The 25,447-nt window shown below is 41.1% G+C and overlaps 1 protein-coding gene and 1 non-coding gene across 4 annotated transcripts in view; one reads left to right on the top strand and one right to left on the bottom strand.

The window, feature by feature from the left end:
• The window catches only part of KANK1 (KN motif and ankyrin repeat domains 1), a 180,436-nt gene that overhangs the window by 13,658 nt on the left and 141,331 nt on the right, over window positions 1–25,447 (top strand). The gene's annotated exons all lie outside the window — the stretch shown is intronic.
• On the bottom strand, window positions 5,506–5,609 carry LOC123612126 (U6 spliceosomal RNA). The gene has a single exon (XR_006719319.1). It is a non-coding gene; the product is annotated as a U6 spliceosomal RNA (small nuclear RNA).

Raw genomic sequence — 25,447 nt, 5'->3', positions numbered from 1 at the left:
CTGTCAGAGAAGTTTAATGGTCTGTATGCGGATTCAGAAACAGTTTTTTGGAATTGATTAAATCTGTATTTCAGGGTTTACCTTGAAAAGGTTTTGCTTCAGAAATCTACCCAGATACGGAAAACTGTCTGGTTTTGGTACAGGACTGATTAATCTTTTATGAGTGGCAGAACTGTACCCACAATTTGGCAACTTTCTGCTCATTTTTCAAGGGTCTAGATCTGTATTTTAATCAAGAAATGACTCTTCTTACTCTTTCGACTTTTATTTCTTGATTTTCCGTATATTACTGCTACAATACTGGTCATTGTTTTTTGTTTAATTGTCTGAATTAATATGGTCTTGGCAGTCAGTTAAAGGCAAATAGTACTGTGAAGGGTAGAGATGAAGCCTTTTGGTGAAAGTAAAATTTATTAGGTCCTAGTAAATGTGGCCTGGTTTTTTTCTTTCAAAGGTGAAATTGCTGAGCTATTGCTAATATGCTTACTGGGAAATTTCTATCCTATCATCTAAAAAATGCAAAATCAGAATCCTTCAAAGGAAGACAGCAAATTATAATCATACTTACTACGAGATGTAGAACTTTAGTGCTTTGATGGGTTACTCACCATCTAATTTTTGGAGAGATTCAGAACTCCTTTTGAGGATGGGGGAATCTTGATCATTCCTACACGTTTACCCTCACACACATTGTGTGATGTTGGGGGCTGCCTGTTTAGGCAAGAGTCTTGGATTGTTTCTGTAATTTTTATGAGAATGCTGAAATTCCTTCTGCTTGGCTGACTTTTATAGTTGGTGGACCAGCCCTTGATTGGTGACATTGAATGCTGCACTCTGGGTTCTTCCTGAGCACTGGACCTGCCCCAGCTGTTAGTGAAAACAGAGAAATAGGGCTCATTCGTGAAATTCTGAAGGATCTTACATACCAATTCCATCAGAATATTGGATACTTGTAATGTTTTACTTTTCTTTTCCTTCTGATTTCCTTTAATTAAATTTCTTTTCATTGAGCATGTGTTATGTTCTCAGCTTACATTATTGAGGGATAGTAAAGAGTTTAAGAAATACCCACAGGAAACTATCACACATTGCTGCCCCTTTTGTGTCTCTCTGCAGCCCTTTTTTGAGGAAACATTAGAAACGCTGCCCTAAGCCTCTGTGTCAGGCAGTGCTAGGACGTTTCTTTGAAAAATATTTGATTGATTGAACATTGTGAATCTTGTAAGAGAGTATGATTTCTTTATTGCTTTGGTCGAGTTTATATTCCACTGTTAAACTATGTAGAACTTAATGATAGTCATTTTTGCTAACTGGTGTAGGCCTCATTTACTATTCCATTATATTTTCCCTTGTTCTGAGTTTAATTTTTTTTTTACTGTTTTTAAAATTAATGTGCATTAGTCAAGTTTTGAAAGTTGCCTGAAGCCCTTTTTGGAACAAGGTTGTATATAAAAACGTATATTATGCTTACTTGGTGCATTTAAAAATTTTTAAGAGGGTCCTGCTTATATGAAGTACCCAGAGAGAGAAAGAGGGAGGTGGGGGTGGGGCGAGAGGGAGAACACTCTTCTCTGTACTCTTTGTCTCTTTTACTGTTCTCACAAGCAGATGTGTGTGCTCCAGGGATTACTGGGGTCTCTGTCCCTTGTACTCAGACTCAGGTCAAGAGACTATTTCTGGCCCCTTGCTAATGAGGAAGGGGCTCCTGGTGTGCCATGGGATCTGCTCTCCAGGCCCAGGACCGAGAGTGGGATTAAACTGGCAGAAGGTAAACAGTATAATGGGCACTTGTGCAGGGACGGATCAGGAAGGGGCTGCACACTAATTTGGAGGGTTGAAGTTGGTATTTCCTAACGAGCTACTCTGGCATCTAACCCAGCTCATTCTCTAAACTCTGATATTCTCCTTGGGCTAGTAGTGCGTGTCTGCCTGTGCTCCCTTGACCTCCAGCCTCTGCCCTGCCCTGGCTTGTCCTTCCCTGCCCCCCACCCCCTTAGTGCGGGAAAGATCGTGGGAATCAAGCCAGAGTTGGCCAAAAGCTAAATGTGTGGGCTGCTGTGCTGTAACTTCCCTGTGCCTTCCCTGAACTCAGACTTGATGTTATTAGCCCTTTTGCTGTTATTGATGGATAATATAAAGCGTGATCGTGTTAGACTTTTTCTGCACCTGCTGATTGTCCTCCTGGCTCACTCACTCCTCCTCCTCAGTTTCCTTTGCTAGTCCTTCATATCTGTGAATTCTTTTTTGGCAGGGGGCGGGCCTTGGGCTCCGTCCTTGATCCTTTCTGTAGACACCCACCCCATTGGTGGTCTCATCCAGTCTCATGGCTTTAGGTACTGTTGATATTCCAGTTATTCTCACATGTACTTCTCCAGCTCTGACTTCTTTTCCTAACTCCACACTTGTATGTCCAGCTACCTCCTCGTATCCTCACCTGGATGTCTGGTAGCCACGTCAGGCTCAGCAGGACTGAAACAGAATTCCTGGGTTCCCCCCAGACTCATTCTTCTGCAGTCTTCCCTATCTTGATAGGTGGGAAAACCCCCAAACTGTAGCCCTTCTCTCTTGCCTCTCACACTTCACCTGGAATCCATTAGCAAATCCTGTTGCCTCTACCTTAGAAACTTCCAGCTTTCCCCCCTTTCCACTGCAACCATCCTCTCTCACCCAAATGACTGCAAGAGCCTCATAACTGGTCTCCCTGCTCCTGCCTTTACAGTCCATTCTCAACAGTGGTCCTTTAAAAACAGAAGTCAGATGGTGACACTACTCTGCTCAAACCCTCTCTTGGCCTCCTGTTTCTATAAGGGGAAACATTTTTAAGTAAACCCCATGACTTTCTTGACCCGGTCAGTCTGTTGATACTCTCTAGCTTCCTCTCCTGTGCTTGGCAGCACTGGCCCCTTGCTCTTCCTCAAGCATGCATGCCTGTGTGCTTCCCCTCAGGGCCTTTGCACAGGCTGCTTGTGCCCGAAGTGTTCTTCTTATCTCCACACTTGCTCATGCTGAGTCCTTACTCAGCTGTCACCAACTCAAGACCTTAACTGTCTATTCAGAATTATAATCTGCCTTCTTCTGTTTCCCCCTTGCCCAGCTCTTTTTTCCCCCACAGTACAAGGACACATGTCATTTACCTAATATGTTTATTGTCCATCTCCAGTAGAATATGGGCTTCCCTAAGGCAGGGATCTTTATCTGGGATGTTGGCTGATAAATATCAAGCTTCTAGAATGTAGAAGGCACTTGACAGGTATTTGTTATTGAATAAGCTACTGATGAGGATTTGCTGAGCCATCAGACTCCCTTCTAGGAGGAAGTGTATGTTTAAGTTCACATTTAGAAAAACATTTTACAGTATTTCCCTGATGAACAGGGACCTTTTCCCCCCTGAGTCCTGAAAGTCGTATACCTCATCCCGTTTCCTTTTCTGCTTTGGCTACCAGGATGCCAGGAACTAAGCTTTATGCTCACCTGTGATAGTGCTTCAATATTTGGGTGAAATAATACAATCCTTCCCTTCTTTTCCCCTCTCCCCAGCCTTCATTTGATGAAAAGTTGTTCTGTAGTTCTTTCTGTTTATTTTAGACAAGGACTATCTGTACCTTTTGTTGTTAGACCCTTCAAGTAAACTTTGGGGGTGAATGGTTTATAAAAATTCATATCCACTGTACAAAGAGAAGTCATAGCTTATTAAAGAGATTTGTTTGTCTTCACTTATTGCTGGGTTTTTTTGTTTGTTTTGTTTTGTTCTGTTTTTTGAGCTTCAGCCAGGTCAGCACCATTGTTTCAGGTAGTATGCCACTTACTGGTTTGATCAGCGTTCTGAGACAGCAGTTTTGGATGCGCCTTGTCTCCATAGGCTTTTATTTGGTTGAGTTACTCTTATACTAGTATTAGTATACTTGTAAACTAGCATTGTCTACTTGTTTGTCCAGTCAATTCCAAACTCTTGCTTCTTAGATCCAGGGACCCTAATTTCTGACAGAGTGTCCCTCGAAGAATTTCTTGCCACATTTCAATAAAAGGAGTTGTTGGCTAAAACTGGAAAGGATTAAATTAATGGCAGGGTGTTCAGTCTGGACACATAACTGATGTCCCAGTGTGTGCTTTTCAAATGGGAGTAGTTTGCGGGGGTATCCAAAATCAAAGGCCTAAATATCTTCCTGGAACTTCAATTTTGCTTGCAATTTTTTGAGAAATCTCTTTTGAATTTGAGCAACCTCGGAAATTCTGTCACGAAGATGATTACAAAAAAATATACAGAAATCCGTATTTCTGAGTTGGCCTGTTTGAGTTCATGATTTTGATAAGTGTTGTCCTTTGATTTAAGCAGCCTATGGTGATATTAGCAGGGTGGTCCAGGAGAGTAAGTCACAAAGGCTTGTGCTAATGTCCCTGCTCCTGGGACTGCTGTTTATGCGTTAGAACTGGAGATGAGGATTTCACAGTGACTCCTTAGAAATCACACAACTAGTTTTTTAACAAACTGAATTTGCCACCCACAGGATCAGTAGTCTCAGTTGGTTTTAAAATCTGATTACCTAAAGTCATTGGTTCTTCCAGATTAGTTCAGTTTCCTGTTCACGTTGCGTTTAATCAAGTTCTGTGTACAAACCCACACATATGCCTAAACTTCGCCTCTTATGACTAAGGTAATGGAAAACACAACAGTAGGAGGAATTCTGATTTTATCTTGTGATCTCAGTCACTTTAAAATGATAAAAATTGCAGAGTGAATGAGAAAACCTGAAAAATCCCAAACTCTTCAAGGAACGTGACCACCCTGGCATTGTATGTGAAGGCGTTGCTCCTCATGAGTGGGCCAGCGAGGTGAAGCCTGTGTCCCCAGCCCTCAGGTAGGCAGTCCCAGCACTAGTCTCCTAAAAAACACAGACTGCGTTTTAGTGCTGTTTGAAATATGGGTTTTTATTATGTTGGCAGGGCAAGTTAGCTCGTCATTAATTCTCATGTGTAAAAAATATTGAATATCATATGGCTCTATGTAAAAGGTTAACCACGTTTTACATGTGTGTTTGTATTCTTTAAAACAGTCAGGTGGTTCTGCAAGGCCTGTAAATGAAAACAGCACCTCTCTACCCCACCTTCTCCCCCGATTCCTTCCCCTTAGAGGAAACTACTTACATACATACATACATGTATGTACTACGTACATCCAGGTGAGGATACGAGGAGGTAGCTGGACATACATACCTCTTTTGCTTCTAATGTTGTTGCACCATAAGAAAATACTGATATTTGACTGGTTTAGACCTGTGAAAATGGCAGGGTTTTTTTAATTTGTTTTAACTGAAGTATAGTCAGTTTACAATGTTGTGTCAATTTCTGGTGCACAGCATGTTTCAGCCATACATATGTGTACATATATTCCTTTTCATAGTGTTTTTATTATAGGTTACTGCCAGATATTGAATATAGGTCCCTGTGCTATACAAAACTTGATGTTTATTTATTTTATGTATAGTAGCTAGTATATGCAAATCTTGAAAAAATATGGACTGCCTCACGAATTTTCGTGTCATCCTTGTGGAGGGACCATGCTCTCCTCTGTATGGTTCCAGTTTTAGTATATGTGCTGCCAAAGTAAGCAGAAGGGCAGTATTTTTAGAAAACATGATTATACTGTCATTTCTCAATTTTCTAAAATCCAAATTTGGACATTTCCTTTCTTCGTACTGTGAAAGATGAGATTATAACTCTTACAACTACTCCCAACACTCTTTTCTAAAATCCAAATTTGGACATTTCCTTTCTTCGTACTGTGAAAGATGAGATTATAACTCTTACAACTACTCCCAACACTCTTTTCTAAAATTATCCTAATGTAAATAAAGTATTAAATTTTGATTAATATATATGGGAGTCATTCTCAGCTGAGACATGTAATTTAAATGGCATTTCCTTACTCATACAGCTTTTCCTTACCCAGAGTTAAGAACTGTTTTGTTTGTTGACCTTATGTACCTCTCACTGATCCACCCCCAAATTGAAGCCCAGCCTCCCTCTGTCTGTGTTTGAAAACCTCGGGGTAGCTGTCTGTTTGATCCTTTCCTCCTGAAGGCATCCTCTGTGAAGTGTCCCCATCAACCCAGACATGCCCTTCATGTCTCTTTCCTGGATTCTGTGGATCACCTTTCCTGGTGGTCTCTCTTGGTCCCTTATCTTGGTATAGGGCACTGGCCATCAGCTTCTGAGAAAAGGGTACACAGGGGATACAGTTATACAGTTTCTTGAGATTTGACATGTCTAAGTTTTACCCCCAACCCCCCCCCCCACACACACACACACTCTTGATAGTTTAAACATACAATTCTAGGTTGGAAATCCTTTTCCTTCAGCACTTTGGTAAGGTTGCTTCCTAAATTGCTAACCTTTTATGAAAGCTGGAACTTTCCCCTCTTCTTCTCTTTGAAAGCTTTTAGTATCTTTTATTTGTCCCAAGTATTCTAATTGATCTGTTTTCATAGACTTTTCTGGACACAGAGTGACATTCCCAATATAGAAGCTTACGTTTTTCAGTTATTGGAAAATTTCTTGAATTACTTTGATCACTCTCTTCTTTTGCTTGAATTCCTGTTTTCAAACGTTGATCCTTCTGGAGCAATCTTCTGATTTTCTTACCTTTTTCTCCTCTGCTTTCTAGGTCTCTGTCTTTTTATTCAATTTTGGGGTGAATTCTTCAGCTTTATTTATAACCATTTTACTGAATTAAAAAGTAATCTTCAGGGCAGAGGGTATAGTTTAGTGGTAGAGTGTGTACTTCTCATTCACAGGGCCTTGGGTTCAATCCCCAGTACTTCCATTAAAATAAATAAGTAAATCTAATTACCCCCCCAATTTTTTTAATAAAAAAAATTACAAATGGAAAAGAAGTATGGAATTCTTAAAAAAAAATAGTGCCATCTTCAAGTGGATAATACATGGCTCAAATTTAAAAGATATAAAAGGGCAAAATGAAAAACTTCCCAGGTCCTGCTGCTGGCCACCATATTCCCTGCCCAGAGGCAATCAGTGTTCTTTCTTGTAGAAATACTCTGTTCATATATAAAAGAGTGAATGCGTGTGTATTATTTTTTAACAAGATTCATTTTTTCTACATATCGTTATATGCACCTTGCTTTTTCATGTAATCATGTCTTGAGATTCCTCTGTATTTTTATATGGAGGTTCAGTGTCTCCTATATTTTTATAGTTCAGTTTCTCCTGTATTTTTATAGTTTTAAGCACAGCAGCAGAGTATTGCTTTTCACAGATGCTCCGTGTTTTGTTGACCCTGTCTCCTATTGTTTTGCTATTTGCAACAATGCTGCAAGGGATAACTTTGTACAAACATTGTTTTTGCTGACATGTGACAGGATTCTAAATATGGAATTACCCGTGAAGGGATACGTATGTATTTGGACTTGTAGTAGACATTGTCCCGGATGCCTTCCCTGTAAACTCAGCAGCACAGTGTGAAAGTACCTTTTTCTGTATCCTTGCCAACACGGTAGGTTAGGAAACTTCTTGGTCTTTGCCAATCTGATAAGTGAAAAATGGTATCTCGTGTGGTTTTAATTTGCATTTGTCTTAGGAGGTTGACTATCTTTTCATGAGTCTCTAAGAATTTGGATTTACCTTTTTTTTTTTGTATTTTGTATTTGTGTTTACCTTTCTGTGAACTGTTGTATCCTTTGCTATTAGGCTGTTAGTTATCAAGCTGTGTCACTCTGTGTATAAGGGCAATAGGGCCCTTAACAGTGGTAAGAATTGAAGTTGTTCCCAGTTTGTTATTCATTTTTTGACTTGGATTATGTTTCATTTCTCCTTGCAGATGAATTTACCAACTGCTTCTTTTAAGGCCTTTGAATTCAATGCTATAAAGAGAGAATGGTCTTCTCCACTCTAAAAATATATATTTTTTAATTGACCAGGGTTTCTTCTGGTACTTCTGTGGCTTTCATTTTTATATTTATATTATTAATCCACCTTAAATTTATTTCAAATTATTAATCCTCTTAAATTTATTTCAGGAAGTAGGGATATCAGTTTATTTTTTTCAGATGGCTGCTGGTTTTCCCAACCATTCATCGATAATCCATTTTTCTTTTTCTTTTTTTGATAGGAAATGCCACCTTTACCATATACTAATCCCATATGCTTTTGTGTCTGCTTCTGTTCTGTTGATCTCAGGCTATTCCTGTTTTAATTGTAACACTATTCTAATTGTTGAAGCTTTCCAACATAATTTTGTATTAGGGAAAATGAGGTTTTTGTTTTACTCTGTTGTTGATGTTAATCATCAGTTTTGCAGTGACATTTGAAAATGAGTTATGCACATTTTTAAGGAAACCAATTAGAATTTTATGTTATGCAAAAGAAGTACACCACCCTAGGTAAAGGGCAGAGTTTCTTAACTCAAAGTTTGCTTTCTTTTTTCCAATGAGGGAAAAACAAGATGCCAGAACAAGGGTAGTACTTAATTATTCACCTTTGGGATCAAGATTGGCTTATGCATCAGAACATTTAGCCTTGAGGGAGGGAAAAAGTATTTACATAGGTCAGCAATTGTGCAGCAAAACTCAAGTTTGATAGTTGGATGAAGAGACTTGATTGTGGGAATTCTGAATCATTTCAGATGCGACTCTTAGTTCATTCTCAGGTGATGAAAATACAGCATCAGCAGTCAAGCAGCACCGGTGAAAAGCCCTTTATTTGTCTGAAATGAAAAGAGAGACTCAGTGAACCAGAGACCATTTCCTTCTGAACCATGACAGTCTTTTGGCATCTCTCCTCAGTGTTACTCCAGGATAGCCCATGAAGTGGAAAATCCAGTTGCCACTTCTGTGTGTGTGTCTGTGTGAGCCAGTCTGTTGCTGTATTAATACTGGGACAAGAGAGCAGAGAACCTGTCTGGGTGGCCTCCTGAGCTATGGTGCCCCAAAGGCATGCTCATGAGTGAGGCATTTCAGAAACCCGTTTTAATGGGTTTAAAATATTGATTGACTGTGAATGCAAGCACAGATGTATTATGGGATAGACTTGTCTTAGTCAGCTCTGGCTGCTTAACAAAATACTCAGATTGGGTGACTTGAACAACAGACATTTCTCACGGTTCTGGAGGCTGGGACACCTAAGCAAGGGCCTCGTGATTGGGTTCTGGGGAGAGCCTGCTTCCTGCCTCGCAGAGGGCTGCCTTCTTACTGGGTCCTCACATGGTGGAGAGGAAGGGCTCCGGTCTCTTCCTCTTTATGTAAGTTCTCTAATCCCATCAGGGCTGCTCCCTTCATGACCTCATCTAAACCTAATTTCCTCCCAAGGCCCCACCTGCAGATCACAGTGGGGCTTCAGCATATGAATCAGGAGGGGATGCAAACATTCAGTCTGTAGCAAGACTTAAAGTGATAGGTGGAGACGGGCTCCATTTAGACATAACAGCTTAAATAGATTGAAAAGTCACTTGAGAGCGTTCATCTTTCTTTGGGAGCCCTGAACCTAAAACTTGTGTTTTAAGTCTTTCCTGTAATGCCTAGAACGGATCCAGGGTCTTTCAGTGGTTTGTTTCAAAAGGTGCTATAGCCTCATTTCCCTTTGTAAGTGAGAGGTTTCAAAGAAAGAAGCATTCACTTGAATGTTAGCATAAGTTTGTTTGTTTGTTTCTTGTTTTTACCATTTTAAGTGTACAATTCGTTGGTGTTAAGTATATTTATATCACCCACATCCATCTTCAGAACGTTTTCATCTTCCGAAACAGAAACTCTACCCATTAAATGCTAACTCATGTTCCCCTCCCCTGACCCCTGACAACACCCATTTTACTTTCTATTTGCTTTATTTTTATGTTTAAATATATAGCTGATATTCAGAAGCTAAACATTCCTTATTTGAAAGTCTTCACTAAGTTACTTGCCGTGAGCATACAGTTTGCTGATTAAGCCTGGGATTAAACCAGTCTTAATCATTGGTTTTAGAATGTCTTGGAAGTGGATAAAGTGTCTGAGTTTATTGTGAAGAAATGTACTTTCGGATTTCTAGAGTAGATCAGAGATTGCCTTACCAACAGTAGCATCTCAATCAACTGTGTATATCTTACCTCTTGGCCAGAAAACAAAACTAGCCATTGTGGTATAATAAACCTTGTGTACACCGCTGCAGGAGGGAGCAGGGAGGTAGCTGTGATCAGAGACCCTAGGTTACTTGCGGAAGATGGTGGGACATCTGGCACCATGTGGTTTCTGGTAAGAACAGTTTTGGAATTGGATTTTGTCCTGTGGTGATGGTGACTCTTTGAAGAGGAAGGCATTTTTGAATATTTGCATTGCTTTGAAGGCAGCGCCAAGGAGATATTGTGACTTATTGCCAGTCAGAGGCAAAGGTGGGTGTGTGAGGCTTTCATAATTCAGGAGCAAAGATTGTTGAGATAGTCATCAATATTGTCAGTAAAAATTTTGAACCCCCAGGGCAATTTGGAAGAGTCATAGCTGTTTTTAGAATCTGCTGCTAATCACAATATATCATAGATGTTAATCCTGGATTAAGAATTTGAATTTGGGTTCAGAGTTTAGGTCTGCTGGTTTGTGGCTTCAGGCATATTGTTTAACCTTCCTAAGCCTCCGTTACTTCATCTGAAGAATGAATATCGAGACAGTTTGTTACTGGGTTCTTTGTAAGAAACAGATGAAGTAACGCACAATGCGTTTAAAGTGTGTGGCACAGTTTAAGTACTTAATATGTGAAAACTCATGCCCCTGAAAGAGGCATATAAAGTGGAAAGTTTTATACATACATACATATTTTTATCCTCTAGAATACTCTTAAGAGCTTCCAGTGGAGTTTATTTGGCTTATTTGAATCCCGAATAATTTTTCCTGAATCATGTTTGGATATCTGGACTATCCTGGTTGAAGGCGAACACTGCCTGGTGAGAAGTCAGGGATAACAGAGGCTGGTTTTTGGCACAGTCAGTCAAAACCAGGGTGGCATTTCTAGTTCCTGATAGAGTGAGTGAGGCAGATGCAGAGGTCATGTGAGCTTGGAACAGTTCCTACCCATTATGTTGTTTTCCTCTTCAAAACGTAGTCTGGAATTTGTTTTCAGTAGCTAAGTTCATTATCTAACTGTCTCCCAGCTGTACCTCCCCTTTTCCATGTTTATGAAAAGCCAAACAAAATCACTAGGCGCTCACATCATCCTTGTAGGAGGATCTGGAGATTGACTAGCTAACGCTCCCAGATTCTGCAGATTTGGGTTCAGATGAGGAGAAGAATATGTCACCCAGTCCTTTTCCCTCTCCTTTTTATCGACAAGGATTAGCAGAGAGGTTTGCAGCCTGGGGAGCAGAGAAAGGGGTGGGCAGAAATATGCACCCAAATAACGCATCTGCCTCGATAACTGCCTCTCTGGGTTTACTTGGAAAGGGCATGAGTAATAATAGTGGGAGTGTGAAGAATAAGCCTTTAGACCTACCCAGCCTGTGGAAATTCAGAAAATGTAATGCAGAAATGTACGTTTTTCCAGTTTGTGAATCCAAAACAATGGGCTTGTTGGAAGAACTTTTGAGACTTGTTCTTTTTTTGAAAGCATTATTGTGTTCAGTGGGTACATGTTCTTTGCTCATAAAAGTCTGTGCCTTCAACATTGTACACTGACTATACTTCAATATAAAGGAAAAAAAATGCCAAAAAAAAAAAAATTGTGCCTTAATCACATTGCCAGGGAGGCTGTGGATTTTACTGCCAACAAAGTAATGGAAGATGTGGTGTCTTCTCAGCAGGCACCAGGAGATTCTGTTGAAAGGGGGAAAATGCTGCTGTTAAGCAGAAAATGCTGACTGTGTTGGCAGACATGTATCTTATAAACACCACACACTGGTGGAGAATGATCTGATTCTTTGCCACTTGGTTTTATCTTAATCATTCCTAAGGTGATTTTTCCCCCCTTTTAGTTATGCAGTAGCCTGCTGGTTGACATTTAACTGCCGACTGTTAATCCTAGGGAATGAACTACTGTAATTTATAGTCAAGGGTACAGATGTAGAGAGACTGAAAGGATATTCACATGCTTTTAGTGCCTTTTTTCTTCTCTGTGATGTCTTGTCCCAGAAACCTTATGAAAGCACCCAAACCAAAAAAAAAAAAAAAAAATTACATTCGGAGAAAAACTGCCTTAAGTAGAAAATTCTGTGAGTTTCTGTAAAATTTTGCTTTGTCTTACCCACACAGGGACAATTGTGGCCTTTTAATTTTCACTGTGTTTTATAATTCCTTGGATGGAGATGGGTGGAGGCGGGGGAGAGGGGAGGCTGAGGTAGGAAGCCAGGCTGGAGAATTAAAAATGATGTCTTTCTTTGAGGGGCCCCCTTCACCCCCTCCTGCTGGCTTCTCGACCGTGGGACCCAGCCACATCACTTCCTGCCCAAGTTGGCACTGGCAGTGGCACAGTCTCTCTGCCCAGTGTTCTCAAACTGCAGTTGGCGAGTTTCCAGTAATAGAATCAACCAGAGGAACAACTCAACCTCCTTTTTGTCTTTCTTTGCTGTCTTGGGCAGCTTCCTCAGCCCTCAGTCTGTCTGTCCCTTGCGTTTTGGAATAGCCCCATTGAGTCCCCAAACCTTGCCTTTGATTTATAGGGCACTGGCTTCTTGAAAAGCCAAGTTTGCTTCTGTTTCCTTCTTTTATGCTTAGGCCCTAAGTCTTCTCTAGGGAAGACTCGTCAACTGCTTTCCTGTGGGAGAAAGGAAGGATATATTCCTGTGCAATCATTTTTCTCCTTTAGACTGGGTAAGAAAAATAACTCACACTTTTGAGCCTACTGTGTACTCGGCACTGCACTGAGGGCTTTTTATGCATGACCTCATTCAATCCTCAGAACAATCCTTCGAGACGCGTGCTAGTCATCCCTGCGTGCGGGTCACAGAGGTTGTTTGCCCTGGGTCACGTGGCAGGGATGTTGCAGCATTGCACGGACAACAGCTTTGCTCAGTGGGAAGTGGGACAGCATTGCACGGACAACAGCTTTGCTCGGTGGGAAGTGGGTCCCCCGATTGGTCAGGGACCCTCCCCCACTTTGGGGCCTCTCTTTCTGAGGGCACAGTACGCAGCATGGTAGGATGGCAGTATTTAGGTGTATTCTTTAAGGCAGTTTGTGTTTTCTCTACCACCCTCTTCACTTCCTTCTGAGTCTTCCCTAGCAGTCCTTAACATCCAGAGGTCTCGAACAGGTCTGTCCAAGGCAATGTAGACTTTCTCTCCCATCCACTTCGGAAGCCTTCCAGGCTCCACTCACTGCCCAGTTCTAAAGCCACTTCCACGTTTCTTGGAATCTGTTATAGCAGTTATACCCCACTTCCAGGTGCCAAAATCTGTAATGGTTTTCTACCCCTGCTGTAACAAGATTCACAAATTTAATGCTTAAAACAACATAAATGTATTGTCTTATAGTTCTATAGGTCACAAAGTCAACACAGGTCTCACTGGAATCAAATCAAGGGGTGGGCAGGGCAGGTTCTGGGAGAGAATCTGTTGTTTCCAGCTTCTAGAGGCCACCTGTGATCTTTGGTTTATGACCCTCTTCTTCCATCTTCAAAGCCTCCATCAGTGAGTTGTGTCCCTTTCAATTTTTTTCTGGCTGCTACTTCTTCTGTCATCCTCTCTCTGACCACAGCCAGAAAAGGTTCTCTGTGTCTAAGGATTCACGATGACATTGGACCCATCTGGATGACCCAGGCAGATCGCCTCATCTCAAAGGTCCTTAATTGTAATCACACCTTCCAAGTCCTTTTTGCCATGTAATGGAACATAGGTCTGTAAATTAGGATTTGGATATCATTGGGGGTGGGGTGCATTTTTCTGCCTGCCATACATGGCAAGGTATGAACACAAAACACAATGAACTGTTTGGTCTTAATTTGCAGCCAGCATTCCTATAGATTAAGCATGTGGTTTCTAATACAACAAGCATTTTATTCAGGGCTCATGAGTTCCATCTATCTGGCTGGCAACATACACCTTGTAGGACAGGTGTCAGATGAGCAAAAGCTGTTGGAAGGTGGAAGCTTCCACCTCCCCTCTTTCAGGGAAAACATGAAATAGAAGCAAGACCACTTACTTGGGTTTTGACCATCTTCCTTCTTGTGACATTAAGAACTGATACTAAGACAACAACAAAAAGCCTTTCATAACAGAAATACTAGTGCTGGTGTGTAAAACTGACCCACCTCCTAAAAGGCTCTTTCTTCCTTGAAGACAAAACTCAGGTGCATTGTTTCGTTCATGGGAAAATCAGACTCCCTGGCGGCAGGTGGTGTGTTGCTGAGCGGGGGTGGGGGGGTGGGCTTGGAAGATGGGAAGCCCCCCCCCCCCCCCAGCTCTCCACCTGGAATTGGATGCCACTTCTGCTCCAACAGCTGCGTAGCCTGTAAGGCCCTCACGAGTTAACTCTTGTCTCAGGAAGTAATTTGCTAGAAGATCAAAGCATGGATGGAACAGATTAATTTTTCAACAAACCGCAGGTCTGGGAGAATGTAAACGTTATCTCTTTAAATGCTAGTAATGTCTTTGATGAAGGAATAATTTGGGGGGGGGATTCTTTTTTTTTCTTTTAAGATTGTAATTCTGCATTTGATTGGCTCATGTCTTATTATGCTGAAAAAGAACTCTTGACAACTTGCACTTGATGAAGGTAAGGCCCTGCAGTAGCCGGTTACTTTTATGGATTTCACATCTATCTCATTTAGAGCAGTGGTTCTCAAGGGGTTTTGGGGGTCGAGGCCAGGGGTGCTACTACACACCCTGTGATGTATAGGACAGCCCCTGCTATGTACAGCTATCCAGCCCCAAATGCCAGTCATGCTGGGGCTTGAGAGACCTTTAGAGGGATAATTTTCAGTTTTTCACTGATTTGGCTCTGTCTTTAACACGGCACATAGATTTGATTTCTTTGAGGTTTCCAATCCTTTTAGTTTCTCTCTCAACACAGCATCTTGCCCTTCGTAGGCTCAGACGTTTATCCATTGAGTTGATTTCTCCATCCCCCCCATCCTTGTTAAGGTATTCATCCTTTTTTGTTTTGGACCAGAGCTTTTAGGGGCATCGTGGTATGGAGAGTGGAAAGAACACAAGCGTAGGACGCCTCTCAGACTCTGCTTTCCCATCTGTGAAATGGAGGTAATGATAGCACCCAATTTAGAATGATTGAATTTAAGGATGGTGTTGTAGCATACAGTAGGAGACCGTGTTTAGAGTCCCAGGAGCCTAGGTAGGACCGTCTGTTTTTTTGGTTTTTTTTTTTTAATTGTTTTTTTTTTTTTTAAAGGAGAGGCACAAATTCTTAAGCATTCTGGGTTGTTCTCAGCTCTCCAAGGAGGAGAAGAACTTACAGCTTTTCAGTAAAATGTTACTCCTTGATTGACAGAACAATCTGAGGTACCTAAGAGGCATGTTTTGCCTCAGGCCAGAGCTATTTTAAAAAACAAAATTGACAGCAGCTAGTTTAAGTTGGAACATTCCTGACTTAATTATAGATACCTGCGAAGGTTCCTTCAAACAGGGGGGTTTCTGCCATTGGGTGCTATTTGGGAAAAGCTATTTCTTGCTCACTTGTTTTTGAGAGTCAGCTTAGAACATAGGGTTAGCAGTCAGATTTAGCAGTGAATTCTGTCTGTTCTGGCCAGAGCCTCAGTTTTCTCATTTGTAAAATGGACACAATACTACTCCTCTCAGAAGATGTCTATAAGAATTAAATGAAGGCATATTTGTAAGACATCCAACTTCATATATGATGCTTATAAAGATTATTGGTTCAAATTTTTCCAGTTGTTTAATGTCATGTACAAAGGTGCAATGAGAGGTAACAAGAAGTTAATTTTCACCCAACCTATTTTTTGATATTTCTATCCAATTATATTTTGAGAAGATTGGACTTGCTGCTCCTTGTCCTTTTTTGGAGGGAGGGTCAGCACAGATCTCTGTGACTTACAGTTCTCATGCCACCAAACTGACTGTTCCACGCTGTGTGGGCTGTCAGTGCCAGTGGAAAACTAGCAGGGAGCAGTTTACAAAGTTCTCACTCGAAAAAACACGGAAAATCCAACTGATTTTTAAAAGTTGTTGATTGTTTGCAAAATTTGACATCTCTCTAATTAATTTCTATGCCTGTCAATTTGCCTCTCGCCACCTTCAAAATCATCTCAGCCCAAATCCTGCGCTGTAGAAGGAGGCTCCAGACTGTCTCTGCTTCATCCTGATAATTTCTCTATTTTGCATCTCCTAACCACCTGTTTTCTGAGGCTGCCTTTTCTAATTTGCATCTGTAGACCTATTGTTTGGTAAATAGAACATTTCTCATTATGCCGTTTCCCTACCTTGGTATTTTTCTTGAGGACGAGTTCCATTTCATGCATACCTGTTGATACCGCTGTAGCTTCTGGTGCAGAGAGGGGCATTCTGTAGTTCTGCTGCTTATGTTTGCTTTGATGATGAGCCATAACAAATTTGAGATCAGCAGTGAACAGAGGGACCAACCAACAGCGAACGGAGGAGTAAGTGAGGCTGAAGCTGATGGGTGGTGAAAAGAGGAGATACAGCTGGTTTAGTCGGGCGGTCAGGCAGGTGAGTGGAGTAAGTGCTCTGATGGGGGAGGTGCAGGCTATCATGGGCACATAAAACGCTAAACGTTGATGGGTGGTGGGGGTCAGAGAAGCTTAAGCTGAAACCTGTTGGGTGAGGTGGAGTTGGCCAGGTGAAGTGGTAGATTTGGGCAAGAGGCTGTTCCAGATACAGGAGGGAGAGCATCCTGTGTCTAGAACCACAGAGAGTTTAGCTTGTGATTTCAAATTGGAGGGTGGAGTTGGGTACAGGGGTGTGTGTGGACTTGGGGGTAAGGTCATAAAGGGCCTGGCAGACCATGTTAAGAAATTTAAAATTTTATCTCAAGGGTGGTAGGAAATCATTGTAGAATTTTTAACTGTTGAGTGATGTAATTCTGAAGTTCAGGCTGAGAAACTCCCTCTGGCTTGGGGATGTGAGGATGGCCACAGAACTGAGGCACCTGCAGTGATACCCAGGTGAGAGAAGTCTTAGTCTGGGTGAGGGCGGGGCTACGGCAGGGTGGGCAGAGTGGAGGTGTAGAAGAAGGAGCTCTGAGCTCATTGGGTGGGCAGGGAAGAGTCAAGTGCAGTGCCCAGGTTCTGGGAGGGCCGGCTGCGACTCAGAGGCATCCTAGGAGGTTTGTGTGAAATCTGCATTTAAAGTTCAGAACAGAGAGAAAGAGCACACAGTGAGTTGAATTCTGTGAATCTCCCTCATATGACTGGCCATTGCAGCAGTGAGGTAATAAGGCCACTAAGCTGGGGTGGGGTTGTAGAGTGAGAACGCTGAGGAGCAGCCTGCCAAGGAGACTGAGGAGGGGCGGCTACGGAGGTCGGAGGAAACCTGTAAGAGTGCATTTCAAGGGGGGATTGGTTACTGGTGTCTGATGCTGTGGAGCCATGAGAAATGAGGCGTATCTGGTGGATTTGGCAGCATGAACAGTTTCAGAGGCTTGATGGCTGCTGGGCCCAGAGCAGAGGGTGGAGGAGTGGATGGGAAGTGAGGAGGGCGAGACAGCATGTGTAGATGCAGTGGTCTGGCTGGCCTGTGTGGAGCCTTGGGGGCGTTAGGAGAAGGTGTGCTCCCTGTGGGTGGACACAGTCCCTGGGTGTGGGACTTGGGCAGTGGGCCATGGGGGAGACTTCAGTTCCCATGTGCCGCCTTAGTGGGTGCCTGTGTTTAGTATGCACACTGCACCCCCTGGGCAAGGTTGTGAGATGTCTGTATTTTAATACCACTGGTCAGGAAATTCTGTTTTGGCAAGCCAGAGACGGATGTTGCTTTGGCTAATCTAAAGTAGTCCATAATTCAGTGTCAGGTTGATAAGGCTTTAATGCATGGTCAGTCAGCCCCTTGACTGTCAGGCTGGGAAAAAAGACAGGAAGTGTTTCTTGTCTTTAGAAGCAAGCCTTGCTTCTGGCTTTGGGAAGAAAAGAGAACAAATGGTTCTCACCAGATAGGGTTGCACCAGCTCTCCCAGCATTTTGGGAACAAATCAAGTCATTATCTCGACAATGTCAGAGCTGTGTTCCCAGATCAGTTGTTTGAAACATTTGGGCCTGATGAGGAGGAGAAGAATTAATGAGCAGTTCCCTCTCCTGGTGTCCTTTTTCAGCCTTCTCACATTGCAGCAGGACAGTCTCTCAGACATGCGGGCTGCTCACTTGATAATCTGTGTTTTGCACGGGTACAGAGGTTGCTCGCGAAATATTGCGAGCTCCTCTAACGTGAGGCTGATAGTGTCCTGGGTCCAATGAACAAGAGAATCTACTGTAACATACCGTCAATGGGGAAGCACTTGAACTCACAGAACAGCCTTGGAGAGTCCTGGGTAAGTTTGACGACCTACGTTGCCTTTTCTGTTTTCAAGAATGTTTTACCCTGCACCAGTGGGTAAATCTAAAGCCCTTGAGAGAATGAAAACACACTTGATAGTAAGTTTTGGCAAAGAGTGTGCAAGACAATGAGAATGTGTAGGGTTAAGAACAGGAATCATTTTAATTTTAAAATAGTGGAGTGGAGGTGGATTAAAATGAGCTGCTGGCCGTGTTGACTGCAACATATACCTTGATTGTGGGCTTGTTGTTTCTGAATTAATTACTGTATATAGAGACTTATTTTAGGCCCCTTCCTATTAAACTGTTTTTCATATAATTAAAAAAGATAGGGCTGATGATAAGAATTCTCTTCCTACACAGTGAGTGCCATTGTACAAATGGTATAACCGTGCTTTTCGTGTATCTGCATGTGCAGCCTAGTTCCGTCTACAGTACCACAGAATAGGAAAGCACACTATAGCTTTTAAATTTCTGTAGTGTAGCATTCAGTCCCTGCTGTGAAAGGGGAAGGTGGCAGTGGGCAGGAAATGGGAAGTTTTAGGTTAAAGAATACTGATGTAATATCTTATTTCCAATATGGCAGACTCTGATCGTATAGTTAAACAGTTTGAGATCACCTCACATTTAGAAAAATTTTCCCTAGTCAGAACTGTAGGAAATATTTATAAACATTTATTTCGTTTCTAGAGTTCTCTGTACTATGAAATTCATGATCTGTCTTTATAATTACAATAGCATGTGGTTATGTACAATTAAGGAAACTATTTCTTATCTGTCTTTGGTTTGACCAAATTCTTTAATTAACTGGACTAGAAATTCTTTATGATAATTCCTTGAGGAAAGAATATTTTTTTCTTTCAGTTTTATTGAGATATAATTGACACACAACATTTTATAAGTTTAAGGTGTACAGTGTAATGATTTGACTTGCGTACATCGTAAGATGATTACCGAATGCAGTAAGGTTAGTGAACATCCATCATCCCATATACACACCACATTAAAAAAAATGGAAAAAAAATTTTGTCTTCGTGATTAGAACTCTTAGGATTTATTCTCTTAACAACTTTAATATACGTCATATAGCCGTGTTAATTATATTTCTCATGTTGTACATTGCATCCTCAGTACTTATTTATCTTATAACTGGAAGTTTGTATCTTTTGACTGCCTTCATCCAGTCCCCCTTTTGCCCTTGTTAGCCACAAATCTGATCTCTTTTTCTGAGTTTGTTTGTTTGATTTTTAAATATAATTGACCTACAACACTATGCTAGTTCCTGGTACACAACATAGTGATTTGATATTTCTATACATTTCAAAATGATCACTGTGGTAAGTCTAGTTTTCATCTGTTACCATACAAAGATATTACACAGGTACTGACTATATTCCCCATATAGTACATTTCATACCTGTGACTCACTTATTTTGTGACCGAAAGCTTGTACCTCTTAACCTCCCTCCCTTTCCTCCCCTCTGGCAATCACCTGCATGTTCTCTGTATCTAGATGTGACTGTTTCTGTTTAGTTATGTTTGTTCGTTTGTTTTTCAAATTCCACGTATAATTGAAATCATACAGTATTTGTCTTTGACTTAACTTAGCATAATACCTTCTAGGTCCATGCATGTTGTTGCAAATAGCAATACTTTTCATTCTTTTCTTTGGCTGAGGAATATTCCATTTTATATATCCACGTCTTTATCCATTCACCTATTGATGGGCACTTAGGTTGCTTCCATGACTTGCCTACTGAATATAATGCAGTGCACATAGGGGTGCAGATTTTTTTTCTAATTAGTGTTTTTGTTGTCTTTAATAAATACCTAGGAGTGGAATTGCTGGATCATATGGTAGTTCTGTTGTTAATTTTTTGAGGAATCTCCAAACTGTTTTCCATAGTGATTGCACCAGTTTACGTTTTCGCTCACAGAGCACAAGGGTTCCCTTTTCACCACATTCTCACCAACTCTTGTTATTTGTTGCCTTTTTGATGATAGCCATTCTGACGGGTGTGAGGTGTTATCTCATTGTGGTTTTGATTTGCATTTCACTGATGATTGGTGATGTTGAGCATCTTTTCAGGTGCCTGTTGGTCATCTGTATTTTTTTCTTTGGGAAAAAAAATATTCAGATCTTATTCCCACTTTTTAATTGAGTCATTTGTTTTTTGATGTTGAGTTTTATAAGTTCTTTGTATATTTTGGATATTAACTGCTTGTCAGATACATCCTTTGCAAATATCTTCTCCCATCCAGTAGGCAGCCTTTTCATTTTATTGATAGTTTCTGTCACTGTGCTAAAGCTTTTTAGTTTGATATAGTCCCATTTGTTTATTTTTGCTTTTGTTTTCCTTGCCTGAAGAGATGTATCAAAACAAATATTGCCTAGGCCGATGCCAAAGAGCAGATTGCCTTTGTTTTCTTCTACATGTTTTATGGTTTCAGGTCTTACATTTAAGTCTTTAATCCATCTTGAGTTTATTTTTGTAGAGTGTGTGAGAGGTAGTCCAATTTAATTCTGTTGCATGTAGCAATCCAGTTTTCCCAGCACCATTTATTGAAGAGGCTGTTTTTCCCCGTTGTATATTCTTGCCTCCTTTGTTGTAGTTTAATTGCCCATATTAATGTGGGTGCGTTTCTAGGCTCTCTATTATGTCCCATTGATCTTTGTGTCTCTTTCTGTTCCAATACCATACTATTTTGATTACTATAGCTTTGCAGTATAGTTAGAAACCAGGGAGCATGGTATCTTTAGCTTAATTCTTCTTTCTTAAGATTGTTTTGTCTGTTTGGGGTCTTTTGGGTTTCCATACTGATTTTAGAATTATTTGTTCTAGTTCTGTGGAAAATACCATTGGTATTTTGATAGGGGAAAGAATTTTTTTATGGATAAATAATTATGAGAAAGTAATTAAGATAATCCTTATGCCTTCTTACCATATCACAAGCCTCAGTGAAAATGAATATAAATTTTTTTTTTTCTCACTTCAGGCAACCGGCAGAAGATTCTCTAGGGAAGAATGCCAGCTCCTTCTTGGTGTTATTTAGTTAACAACCCAGGGGGGCTTTCTAAATCTTTGTCAGTGATACACAGTGGATTCCTGATTTTTTGATTGCTGCAGGTGAACTTGGTGCTTTCTGGGCTGCTAAACCCTTAGCAGGATGTATAGATGCCCCTATTTGCCTCCTCAAACTACTTTAACAATAATTAGCAAAGATATTTGCCAAGAATGTTTGAAAAGAAAATTCAGACAAAGCTATAAAATAAATACAGATTTAAACAAACAGATATTCATGACTCATGTGAAAAAATTCCAGTGGGTGTAGTATGAGGAAATTTTTATAAAGGCACCCCTCACTAACTAACTCATATGTATTTATATATGTATACATTTGCATAGGAAAAAATCTAAATGGAATGGATGTACTAAAATGTTAACAGTGGTGAAATTTCTTTTGGAATTATAATTTAAATTTTCTTTCTGATTAGGATTTTTAAAAGTTTTATGATTAGCATTTTATATTTATGCAATAAAAATAAAGTAGGGGAGAAGTATAAATATATAAATGGCAGGAATTTTATAGTCTGGTGAAAGAACAGTACACTACATGAAAGTACAGATGAGGTTGTATAAGTAAATTGTACAAAACTAATTTTTTCATTTTAATTCCATCAATAATTCCAAAGAAGTTTCTTTTCTTTATAAATTCAAAAAAAATTTCTTCCACAGGAAAGCAGAGGGAAAGGAGGCATATGTGAATTTTGGGCTCTTCTTCTGTCTGATTTTATCTCTTCTTCTCTCTTATATTGATAATTCTTCTTCCAGCCTGTTGTTCCAAAACCTTCCAGAGGGAGTAGAGAAGGCGCCATCAAAACCCTCCACAAGACTGTCCCCAGCTTCCTACGGTGGGTGTGACCGCAGGCCACTTGCCTCCCCAACACCCCACTCAGCCCTGTGGGAGAAGAGTGCTTTACTTAGTACACATGAGTGTGCCTCATTCTATGGCTGACTTAGTTCATTTCAAGGTACTTCAGTCTGTTAGTGAGGAAAATTGCCAAGAAGTTGTTAATGGGAGAATCGAACTAAACCGGTAGAGGAAAGCTCCACAGTGTTTCAAGACAGGCTCTGTTTCATGTTTAGCAGTTTTTCATGCCTTTAGGATAAAAGGCCAGGCAGTCCTTCGTAAGGACTGTTTCTCCTTCCTTTTCCTTTTCCAGCTCAAACAGCTGTCTCAACACACAGCTTGAGATGGGGAGCAACCTGGCTGCATTGTTGGGGATGTGATTCCTCTTTCTGCCCCGGCCACCTGGTTCCTTTGTTTCTTTGTCCTCCTTGTCCTCTGGGGCAAAAGCGGCAGTGACTCCATGACACAGGAACTCGGATGGTGGTGAAAAAATCCCCAAGCAGGTGGCTGCCTATTGTCTGTCTGGAGGAAGCAAAAAGGGTTCTTCCTGGGACTGCTTTCATCTTCTGAGAGCTTCCAGAGGGCAGAACGATCCTTAATTGGGGTTGGGAGATTGCACACACAAAGTCCTGGGGTCACAAGTTTCCCTAGTGAAAACCAGCCAGGTGGGCTTTGTTCTTTCCCCTTCATAATAACTCTGAACCCTTTTGGGGCAAGGACTTGCTTTCTGATGTGGGCACGTTCGGAATGTCAGTGGTCTCAGTACCCCTGGATTGGATGGAGATACTCAGAATAGCAAGTACCTATTTGGGGGAAAAACACATTGCAGGTATGACAAATAAGTAGATTTAATCTGTGATAGTTCCCCCTTTGGTTGTAATATGTAGTATCTTTTAGATACTAGTAATTCTAGAGAGAAGCTCCAAAGTTTAACTGGGTTTTGTGATAGCCATTAGGGTGTCTATTACCAAAAACCACTCATTACTTAAAAACACTGTGCGAGCCACCCATTCCTTGCAATATCTGCACATAAGCCAGATGGCAGATTTTTAACAATAACTTCCTTCAGGCTGAGCTGCAAGAACAGTTAAATCATCTTCTCAAGACACCACCAGAAAGTAACCTGGACTCCTTTTTAAGATTAAATTCTCTCAGAGCTGGGAGACAGTGGCTAGCAGCCTGAGAGGGTGTAAAAGGTCTTTTGGGTTGTGGCATGGAGGGGGTTAATTATAAGAAAAAGGCCCAGCAGTCTTTTCTCTGTAACCCTTGCATTTTATCCACTTCCTTTTTCCATTCATTCCCTGAACTCTCTTTTGACTTTCTTTAACCCTTCTTCGCCTTTTCCCACACACCAGAATGATTTCCTGCCATGTGTTTAGCAGTTTCTCCAGGTTAATGTGGCTCCAGGAGTCTTCAAGTCCAGTGCTCTTTCTCTTGTATCACTGTGTTTCTCACCTGGAGGAAGGCGAGTGGGAGAGAGTAAGGGAGAGCTGGAAAAGGAATGAGAGGCCAGAGAGGATAGCATGGTGGAGAACTGAAGGAGACAGATGAATAACCTGACGTGAAGGGGTGGTGGTTCGTGGATGACACCACATGCAGGCTGCGTATAACCAGGATTGTGATGAGAAGACCAGGAGGCTTCTCTCCACCCCCAGGGCTTCTCCCAGGTACAATAAAAATAAAGGGAGAAGAATGAAGGCACATCATGGGGACAAAAGGGAAATAGATTTGCCTCTTTACCCCTTTTATCTGGATTGTCTAGGTGGGAGACACAGTCATTACCCATGAAGGTATTTAATACTAGATCCAGCATACTAGGTTATTTGGGTTTATAAGCATGAGTCTCAGAATTTTGAATCTGAGGTTAGCTGTCTGTTTAAACCCAGAGGGTCCAAGGTTATTTTTCATCTTTTACCTGATTCTCCTTTTGGAAACCAGAATGATGTTGAAAGAATTTACTTTCTCACCTGACAAAATTGCATGTCTGAAAACCAAGCTGATCCGAAAATGTGTTTACCTTTTAATTCTACAAAGTTAGATCATCACTCTGGTTTGTTAGAAAATCAGAGAACTGTTCACAATGACCACTCTTACCTGTGCTCGGTGCTAGAAATACAGCACTGATCAAACATGATCCCTGCCTGCAGGGAGCTTGGAGTCTAGTGGGGCAGACAGACATTAAATAGAAAATTACAAAAGAGCAGTGAAGTTATCATTGTGACAAGAGTCTCCAAAAGTAAATAAAGAGAGCATTTAAGGGGAGGATCTCCTCTCATCTAGGCTGGGAAGGCATTCCTAATGGATTTTGCTCGGTGAAGGTCAGAAGCGGATACTCTGAGGTAGGAAGAGAATTTGCTGAGGCCCTGAGGCAGGAAGGGGCTGTGGCCTGCTGGAGGAACAGATTAGGATCCCGTGGCTGCTGTGCAAGAACGGACAGAGAGCAGATGAAAGTAGAAACAGAAAGATCAGTTAGGAAGCTCAGGGACTTGCCCAGGGTCAGTTAGCTGATGAATAGCAAGTCAGGACTCAGACTCAGGTCTGTGTGAAGGTAAAGGCATCCTTACTGCTTGTTAAGTGATACTTGTTCACAATGTTCACATATCAACCCAGAGCATATTTAAGAGACTCTTACATATCATCATTTGGCATGGCTTATTGATCTTTTAATTATAATATAAAAGGTGTTTTCATATGAAGTTACCATCTGCAAAAAGAAAAGAGAGTACTCATTTGAATGAACCAGCAGAAACTTGGAATTCCGCCTGCCTTCTACTTCAGCCTCACCAAAACGGAATTTCTGTAATTCATCCAATCACATTCTTGACTAATCTGCGCACGTCTGTACTATGCCTTGGCCTTTTCCCCATAACGGCTTACGGATCTTTAAAGGAGATATTTTGAAATGCTTTTCTCTCTTGACCAGGGTGTTTGTGGTTAGGTAGTGTGTACACTCCCTTTATTGCAGGATGAGCGGTTTTTCTGTCGTGGGATCCTTTGTTAGGAATGAAATGCAGTTGTAATTTTGTCACCTTTATTTAAAAAAGTCATTGGTAAGGTGTTTTCCACAGAAAGTGACTTAGATGTTTACATCTTCTACTTTCTAGAGACTTCAGCATG

Source organism: Camelus bactrianus, chromosome 4 (assembly GCF_048773025.1).
Source record: "Camelus bactrianus isolate YW-2024 breed Bactrian camel chromosome 4, ASM4877302v1, whole genome shotgun sequence".
Taxonomy (NCBI): Eukaryota; Metazoa; Chordata; class Mammalia; order Artiodactyla; family Camelidae; genus Camelus; species Camelus bactrianus.
This window is presented reverse-complemented; position numbering and strand designations above follow the sequence as displayed.